The sequence below is a fragment of the Crocuta crocuta genome, unplaced genomic scaffold (assembly GCF_008692635.1).
Source record: "Crocuta crocuta isolate KB4526 unplaced genomic scaffold, BGI_CrCroc_1.0 scaffold92, whole genome shotgun sequence".
Taxonomy (NCBI): domain Eukaryota; kingdom Metazoa; phylum Chordata; class Mammalia; order Carnivora; family Hyaenidae; genus Crocuta; species Crocuta crocuta.
Genome location: NW_027528804.1, coordinates 597,668 through 607,200, shown reverse-complemented (window position 1 = coordinate 607,200; position 9,533 = coordinate 597,668). Strand labels below are relative to the sequence as shown.

General features: G+C 40.3%; 2 pseudogenes; both read left to right on the top strand.

Moving 5' to 3' along the window:
• The first annotated feature begins 954 nt into the window (after nt 1-954).
• On the top strand, nt 955-7,407 carry LOC144224641 (transcription factor BTF3 homolog 4 pseudogene; annotated as a pseudogene).
• A 326-nt stretch (nt 7,408-7,733) lies between these two features.
• Nucleotides 7,734-8,403, top strand: LOC144224640 (transcription factor BTF3 pseudogene; annotated as a pseudogene).
• Nucleotides 8,404-9,533: the final 1,130 nt, after the last annotated feature.

Genomic DNA, 9,533 nt, shown 5'->3' with positions numbered 1-9,533 from the left:
AGTGTGAGTATAAATATAAAAAATCACAACCACCATATGAGGACTATTAATATTATCTCCTCCTTATTATTAGGTCACTGAAGCTTAGCCTATATAAGTAACACAAAAATAAAATTTGCACCCACGTTCAGGGAGTTCAAGGACCCACATAGATGATCTATAGAAGACTTCAGGTTAAGAATCTCAGAATTAGAGAGGCGCCTGGGTGGCTTAGTCGGTTAAACGTCCGACTTTCGCTTAGGTCATGATCTCGCGGTTCATGGGTTCGAGCCCCACATCGGGCTCTGTGCTGACTGCCAGCTCAGAGCCTGGAGCCTGTTTCAGTCTGTGGCTCCCTTTCTTTCTGACCCTCCCCTGCTCACATTGTCTCTCTCTCTCTCCTAGAAATAACTAAAACATTAAAAAAAAAAAAAAGAATCTCAGAATTAGAGCATTTAATACTTCTGTCTAAAAGTGTGAGTACATATTCCATTTGGGTCACATACAAAACCATGGCATGGTATGGCCCATTTCCTTCCAATAGTAGATGGAAAATGACCTGCCAGTGGATATGCAACACTACTACCCAGTGAGATAACAACACGCCATCATCTTTTCAAGTAATGCCAATATCTCAAAGTAATAAAAATGAATTCACTTTATCCTGGTGCTATCCAGATAAGCTATTGCCAGTGGGTGCTGAATTTGCCCTCCAGCCACTGTCTTCCTAAATGCAAACTGGATTGGATACTACTGTCAGGGGCCAAGGATTCTTATCATGTGAGTTCTGCCCTATAGAGAGCAGATCAATACCAATCAAATGTTAGACTGGAATAAACACATTTTCAGACATCCACGTTCTCCAAAGACATTGCTTCCCTGCTCCCCAACCCACACACACGCCCCGCTTTTTTAAGGAGATTACTAGAGATTGTGCTCCATCAAAACAAAGAATTAAATCCAAAAGATCAAGACATGAAATCCAATCTAGCTGCAACACTAGAGATCTCTTCGAGTGACAGCAGAGTCCCAGGACTGCGGCTGGGCAGGAAAGAACGTGAGTAGAAATGGACTGAAAGTTACTTTACAGAGCTGTTAGAGGATATAGGAAAACTTAACCAGAAACTTGAAGAAAGACAAGCAAAAGAAAAAGAAAAAAGAGGCAATAAATTCACAGCAAATATGAAAGCTTGCACCAGAAGTACACTTAGAGTGAATATTTACTAGGACAAAGTAATGAAAACCCCGATGATGGACTTTACCATAATGCTATTTTACAAGCTATCAGGAAGAACAAATATGTCTGTGCGTGAAGAGCATAAGAAAGCAAAATCTTTATCTTCTACAGTCAACAGGTAGCATCTAAAACATAAAATCAGATAAAGTAGTAGAGTAGTCGCGGAAACATGCTATTAGAAATTATAGGCAATTCCTGAAGTAATAGCTGAAAGAGTTGAAAATGATCACATCTGGGGAGTGGAAAATGAGTTGATGAGAAGATAAAGCAAACCTTGTTTGACTTTTAAAGTTGTGTACAATAAACACTTTGATAAAAATAAAAAGTAAACACTGACAGGATAATAAAAGAGACTGAAATAGACAAGTCATATCCACCCAATCTGGGAGGAGTTACATGCTGCCTCTGCTCCTCCCTTCAGATTCTGAGGACACTCCACCCTTATCAGAGTCATCTTTGCATAACCCTTTTCACAACCCCATGGAACATTCCAGACAGTTTAGGAACTGAAAGTGCTTTAGGGTCTTTGATTATTGTCTTTAGCTATGATTAAGAAGTAGCATGGGAGAGAAAAAAAGGAAAAAGAAGGAATATGGAAGTTTTTGGGGGAAAGATACCATCATTATGTTTCAAGTAATTATTTTGAGTAAATACTCTTGAGTCAAGATTGGTTGTGGGACGCCCTGCTTTTGTCTTCTCAGGTTCAACATGGTCAGTGCTTTCAAAAGCCATCATTCATGGTACTGCTATGATGCCTAGTAAGCCATTCAAACAACTTCTGAATGGATGTGCTCTAAACTAAAAGCAAAATGGCAACATGAATCAAGAAATCCTGACTAGAGATATATTGAAAATGAGCATCCCCAAAGCAGTTGGTTGCTAAAAGGAAGTGTCTTATGTCACTACTGCCTACTCAAGGCTTGAATGTACCCTTTTTACCTTTGCCAGTGTGACGGGTTATTTCCACCTCAGGAAGGATAATGAAGAGCAAGCATTCAGAGTGGGTCTCTTAGAGGAAACACAGTTTTTGTCCACTCCATCCATCTAGCAGCTACAAAATTATGAGACTTGGGCATGTAATCAATGAAACCAGAGTAACAGATTTTATTTTAGAAGGAATCGTTCAGCTTTCTCCAACCACAGACTCCAACCACCATGGCAAACATCCCATAAGTTCACACTATGAACCCTCAGGAAACTGAAGAAGACAGTGTGTGTGGTTTACTGTCATTGTTACTAGGAAAACAACTCTTAAGTACAAGTCCTATTAAAATGCATCAGCTTTCAGATCAATGTTCTCTAGCAAAGTGTGTTTATACACATATTTCACTGTTGAAAGGAATTTTTAAAGATAGCCCACCATGCATCTAATGTACACTTCCTACCCTATCTCTGCCAATTAGGCAGCACAATTAGAGACAGGAATCTCACTTCTCCCAAAAGGAACCCTATTCTGTACACGTCTGAGAGTTAGAAAGATTTTTCTTTGATCTATGTTTCAGTGACAATAATCCTTTTATTTCCTTTGGAGTCATTAAAAAAATCTAACCTCTCTTCCACATTACAGCCATTTAAATGCTTGATGACAGTTTCTTTTCCCTCCACAAATTTCCTTTTCCCTCCACTCTTCCCCAACATGGCCTTTAACAGTTTTCCAGCATTTTCTCATATGCCCTGATTCCTTTTGTCGGGCAGGGTGCAGTCAGGGATAGTGCCCCCTGGGCCTTTGAGCAAGAGTATCAAAGTCAGAAAAACTAGGATTTTTAATCTTACATCTACCCTGTATGTATGACTTTGATGAAGCAAAGTCTATGAGCTTCAGTCTCCTAAGCTATAAAAAATGGCAATAACAGTACTTATCTCTTAATGATATAGGCAAAGACTGATCGAGGTACCTACACCAAAATAAGTTTCAGGAAAATGCTAGGGGTACCAGGGTGGCTCAGTCAGTTAAGCATCCAACTTAGGCTCAGGTCATGATCTCATGGTTCATGAGTTCAAGCCTTGAAATTGGGCTCTGTGGTGACAGCTCAGAGCCTGGAGCCGGATTTGGAGGTGTGTCTCCCTCTCTCCCTCTGCCCCTCCCCCCCAACTCATACTCCTTTCTGTCTGTCTCTCTCAAAAATAAATAAACATTAAAAAAAATTTTAAAGAAAATGCTACATTGCCGCTGTGATAGTCCAGCATGAATGTGTGGTGCTTTTTCTATTCCCTGTAAAGGGATGTGCTCAAGTCTCGAGATACTATTCTGAGCAGACCTGCCCATCATAATCTTGGACCACCGGGCAAATCTTTCATGATTGGCAGGGCTCTGTCATTTTTTTTACTGGCCCCTCCATCTTACAGAAGTTATTAATTTCTACTAAGACCATGGTCCCACATCATCCGCTGCAACTATCCTGCTCTGACACTGAGCCAAAATACAAATAAAGGAAACACTGGAATTTGCTTTTAATTCCAAGGGGTCTTTGGGGTCCTTCTACCCCAAAAGGGAAGATGACCATCTCCCTGTCATAAAGGTAGAAGGAAAAAGGAATAATAACAGCTGTCAGATTCTCTTTTCTGGTCCCTCTCCAGCATGGTCCAGGCTGAGGGCATGTGGCGTAGGGAACTGGCCAGATCAGGATCCCAGCAATTTGGAACATATTAGATGCCAAAACAACCCTGAAAATAAGAATGTGGATATCCAAGATGGAGTAGTTACAGATTACACAACAATGCTAACAAAAACCGGACTCTAGGTTTATTTGATGTCAGTATTCGGATGTCAGAAGAAATCTTTTAAGGGAAGAACTCCTCCCAATCTTTGGGAAAATAACCAATTTTCATTGAGGTAGTTTAATTTTTTTTAAAGTGTCCATAATAGTAGGTGACCAACGACCAAATGAATGAACATGTCCATAGCTTCTTTTTGCATTCTTTTGGCATAACCTCTCAGGGGAGAGAAATTCACGAGGTATCTGAGTTTGTGGAATAAGACACCACAGTAAAACACAGCAAGGCTAAAAGCATGACTGTTTGACTACGATTGGCATTATTATTACATAAAGTATGTGAAATGAATGCATTGTGGGTTTTTTTTTTTTTTTTTGTAGAATTGAGACTACTGAATTTCCAATATAGTAGCTTTTGTTTGTTTGTTTGTTTTGAGGGGATGGGGGAGAAAAATTAGGAAACAGATAGGCAGAAAGAACATAAAAATCTTCCATAATTCTACCACCAGAGGTAATCACTACTTTAAAATTCTGAGTATATAAGGCATTTTTTACATTCTCAAAAGGAGTACTTTGAAAAATTGTGTTTCCTAAGGCTAACCATCACTGAGAAAGTACAGAAATAGTAGAAAGTTATCTCTGGAATCTGGTAGCCAGAACACTAAAAATAGATTCTTGCACCTTCCTACTTAATTTCTCCTAATAATTGCATCAGGCCAATCATCCAGAATAAAAGGAGGAGGAGGAATAGGAGGAGGAGGAGGGAGAAGAGGAGAAGAAATTTTTTCTAGTTGTTTCCAGACACAACTGTAATAAGTATGCTTCATAGAAATCAGGTAAACCATTTTAGCCTATTCTTTGTGTTTCCACAGAAGAATCATAATGTCAATCTGAGAGTAAAATTCTAATTACTGAGTAGAGAGTGGGTTCTGGAAAAGAAAAAAGGGACGTGTTCAGTGAAATCAGTTTGTTGCAAAGGAAGCTTCCTGGTACAGTCAAATGTTTTACATGATGAAAGCAAAGATGTACACTCAATGAAAAATACAATTAAAAAATAATAGAACGAAAGCAATGTCAGAAAAGCTAAACTTTTAGAGTCAAAAGAGCTAAATACAATTTAAAAAATACCTTTTAAGTTAGATTTAAACCAAGTAGAATCAAAAAGGTAAAATATCCCTGATTGTAGAAGGTGGTGTTATAGTAACAGATGTTTGAATAAAGATAGAAGTCTTTCTTTGGAACTCATCTTCCCCCAGGAAAGAATGTGGTCTTTACATTAGAAAGCATAAATGATCATTCACATTCTCTCCAACTCAAACAGGAGGGATTCTAAGGATGATTCACTTTTCAGCAGATTGCTGGCGTTTGGGGTAAATACCACCAGACGTGTGATTTCAAATCCAAAAAACTTCCTGGAAGTTTTGTAACTAAGAGACAACTTTTCACAGAATGGTGTCTTTGATATCAAAAGATGGGAAACATTATATTGGTGTTAACTTTAAACAGTGCAAAGAGCAACTTTATTTAAGTAGAAAAACAATTTTATTTGGGAAGAGCAGAGGGATTGCAATTTGGGACAAGCAAGCTATGGCAAACCATGGATAGTCTGAAGAAAGGAAGGAAGGGCAGCTTTTATTAGGTTACAGGAGGAAATGGGGAGGGCTGTTCTGAGCAAAAGCTTATTGGAGAACAAGGTTGAGGATGTGGCAGTTTCTCACTGGCAGCCAGCTGTGGTTAGTGCTTTGTTGCTGGGGCAGACAAGGATTTTCCTTCCTTTTCCTAAAAGCATTAGATAAAATTCCTATGTGATAAATGTTCTCCCTTACCGAAAAAATCCCCACCTTCCTTCTTTCTGCTGGTTACACAGGCTGCAATGAGCAGTATGTGCCTGAGAGCGTCCCCTTCAGGGCTCCCAACTCCATTTTAAATAAAGTTTCCTTTTTTTTCCAAATTAGAAATATGGATATGTGTACCCATGATGGGACAAATGGAGGCAAAGAGTTGCATTGCTACCTACAACTGAACATAAAACCTTAAATCAGAGGCCAGTGTTAAGGAGTATAACCTTGAACAACTCAACAGCAGTCATTTTTGGTTTTAGAGTATCTAAAATCACAGAAGGCTTAAACACATATCACTGACCTCATTTCACAACATTTGCTTCAAAGTAAAGAAATTCAGATCGTGTTCTGAGTTACATTCTGAAGGATGAGCCAAACTTCTTTTCCACTAAAAAAAACAAAAACAAAAACAAAAAAACGGTTTTCCGTATTAGTCAACGTGCTGTGATCACTGTCCTAGGTTTCCTTAGCATTCGATGATGAGCCAGCATTACATTTCTGAACGATACCAGGATAAGTGTGAAGGTCATTTAACTAACATCAAGGGGAAACGACTTACAATGTTTTAATAGAATAAGTTAATATGTTCTATTCGTGCTTCATGAAATTGCTTTTAAATCGATTATTTCTCACACAATTCTCAGGCCTGTGATTGTAATATGGCGTCCTCATTCTTTCTTCATCAATCGAGTAAAAACCAAACCAAACCAAAACAAAACAAAACCCAACTTTTAAATAAGTGATTAAAAAATTAAAAATTAAATATGGTATATATTTGTCTCGGTATATGTATCTGCACACTGCAGAGTTTTTTGCCATTTTGTTTGTTTTCGTTTGCTTTTTTAAAGTAGAGGATGTTAAGCCACAGAATTTTTCCAAAGAAATGTGCTTTTACCTTGAAAGGTTAAAAGGCTGTGTAAGATCCCAACCCAAGCGAAAGTTACACTGGCCACAAACATCAGCTGCGTATGACAGCAGGCAAGCAGCATCGGGTCAACCAGAAACATCTCGTTTAGACTTCCGGCCTCCCTCCAGCTGCCATCTCTCGTCCCCGCGTGTGTGCGCCTCATCTCAGCTGGTCCACCCGACACCCCCTGAGCGCCGACCCTAGTCCCCCACGCGGTCCATTTCCGGTCCCACAAGAGAAAAGAAACCATCCCGAACCAGGAGAAACTCGCCAAACTGCAAGCACCAGTGCGCGTTGGTGGGAAAGCAACTGCTCGAGTAAGAAGAAGGTGGTTGGTTCATAGAGCAGCTACAGCAGATGATAAAAAAAAAACTTCAGTTCTCCTTAAAGTTGAGGGTAAACAATATCTCTGGTATTGGAGAACCGAATCTGTCCACAAACCAAGGAACAGTGATCCACATTAACAACCCTCAAGTTCAAGCATCGCTGGCAGCCAACACTTTCACCATTACAGGCCAAGCTGAGAGAAAGCAGATGACAGAAATGCTACCCAGTATCTTACACCAACTTGATGCGGACGGTGAGACGAGTTTAAGAAGATTAGCTGAAGCTCTGCCCACACAATCTGTGGATGGAAAGGCACCCCTCGCTAACAGACAGGATGATGATGATGACGTTCCAGATCGTGTGGAGAATTCTGAAGAAGCTTCCAAGAATGAAGCAAACTGAGTTGAGTCAACTCCTGAAGAAGAGAAAACTTGAAGAAGTTACTGGGTGCTGCTATTTTATATTATGACTGCTTTTTAAAAATTTTGTTCATGGATCTGATAAAATCTAGATCTCTTGATTTTTTTTAAGCCCAAGCCCCTTNTATATGTATCTGCACACTGCAGAGTTTTTTGCCATTTTGTTTGTTTTCGTTTGCTTTTTTAAAGTAGAGGATGTTAAGCCACAGAATTTTTCCAAAGAAATGTGCTTTTACCTTGAAAGGTTAAAAGGCTGTGTAAGATCCCAACCCAAGCGAAAGTTACACTGGCCACAAACATCAGCTGCGTATGACAGCAGGCAAGCAGCATCGGGTCAACCAGAAACATCTCGTTTAGACTTCCGGCCTCCCTCCAGCTGCCATCTCTCGTCCCCGCGTGTGTGCGCCTCATCTCAGCTGGTCCACCCGACACCCCCTGAGCGCCGACCCTAGTCCCCCACGCGGTCCATTTCCGGTCCCACAAGAGAAAAGAAACCATCCCGAACCAGGAGAAACTCGCCAAACTGCAAGCACCAGTGCGCGTTGGTGGGAAAGCAACTGCTCGAGTAAGAAGAAGGTGGTTGGTTCATAGAGCAGCTACAGCAGATGATAAAAAAAAAAAACTTCAGTTCTCCTTAAAGTTGGGGGTAAACAATATCTCTGGTATTGGAGAACCGGATCTGTCCACAAACCAAGGAACAGTGATCCACATTAACAACCCTCAAGTTCAAGCATCGCTGGCAGCCAACACTTTCACCATTACAGGCCAAGCTGAGAGAAAGCAGATGACAGAAATGCTACCCAGTATCTTACACCAACTTGATGCGGACGGTGAGACGAGTTTAAGAAGATTAGCTGAAGCTCTGCCCACACAATCTGTGGATGGAAAGGCACCCCTCGCTAACAGACAGGATGATGATGATGACGTTCCAGATCGTGTGGAGAATTCTGAAGAAGCTTCCAAGAATGAAGCAAACTGAGTTGAGTCAACTCCTGAAGAAGAGAAAACTTGAAGAAGTTACTGGGTGCTGCTATTTTATATTATGACTGCTTTTTAAAAATTTTGTTCATGGATCTGATAAAATCTAGATCTCTTGATTTTTTTTAAGCCCAAGCCCCTTGGACACTGCAGCTCTTTTCAGTTTTTGCTGAGACACAATTCATTCTTTGCAGCTAATTAAGCTGAAGAAGCCCGGGAATAAAATTTGAAACAAGATTTAAAAAAAAGAAAGAAAGCTACATGTAGCTTGAAGACCCTGGATCTTCCCCACCTCCACAAGGCCACATAAATCACACGCCTTCTCCAAACACCTTAGGAAACATAGCAAGGGAAGAGAGAAGCCACCAAAACACTAAACATCCTTATCCAAGGAAGACAAACTCTTTTCCAAATGGACTGCTTAGATTACTGTATCTGATTAAGCCTTAAACCACACTGGATACTTAAATTTTTATTTGCTAATTAGTAAATAGAAATTTTGGAGCAAGTTCCATCAGTTAGGGATGCAGTAAAGAAATCACATTTTTGTTGTACGTTCTCATTGTGAAATGTATGACACTTGTGAATCTGCTCTGCCGGGTTCTGCCCATTCCCAAAAATTCTGGTTCATATTTTCAGCAGGTGCCATCCCGACAGTGGATCTTCCTACCGAGACTTTCTGTATCCGTCCTAAGAATGGCTGAAAAAGAGTGAATCCATACCCTGAAAAAGGAAGCACAGAGTTCACGGAGGTATGAACCTGTATAAACATTCCCAAAGATGCAACTTTAGGCTCTCACACTTCATTCTCTCCCCCAAAGGATCAGGGAAAACACTTAGTTCCAGCTCCTGGCCTCATCACCATTCTGTAAAAGGTGAAAGATTTATTCAATCTGAAGAGACACCAGAGTATGCCTTGTCACCATTCTGATTGAGTCATGCTTCGTTCTCCCATTATCTGGGGGTCTCCTTTGCATGTCCCAAGTTTCCTTGCTTCATGTCCTAAGTGTTGCTTTCTTTTGTCAGGGCCCTTTGTCACTGTCTCTGCTAACATACCTTCCACTGAAATGTATCTTAACATTCCCTGCACATGTTCCCCTGGATTTATGCTTACAATTACATTTTTGACAG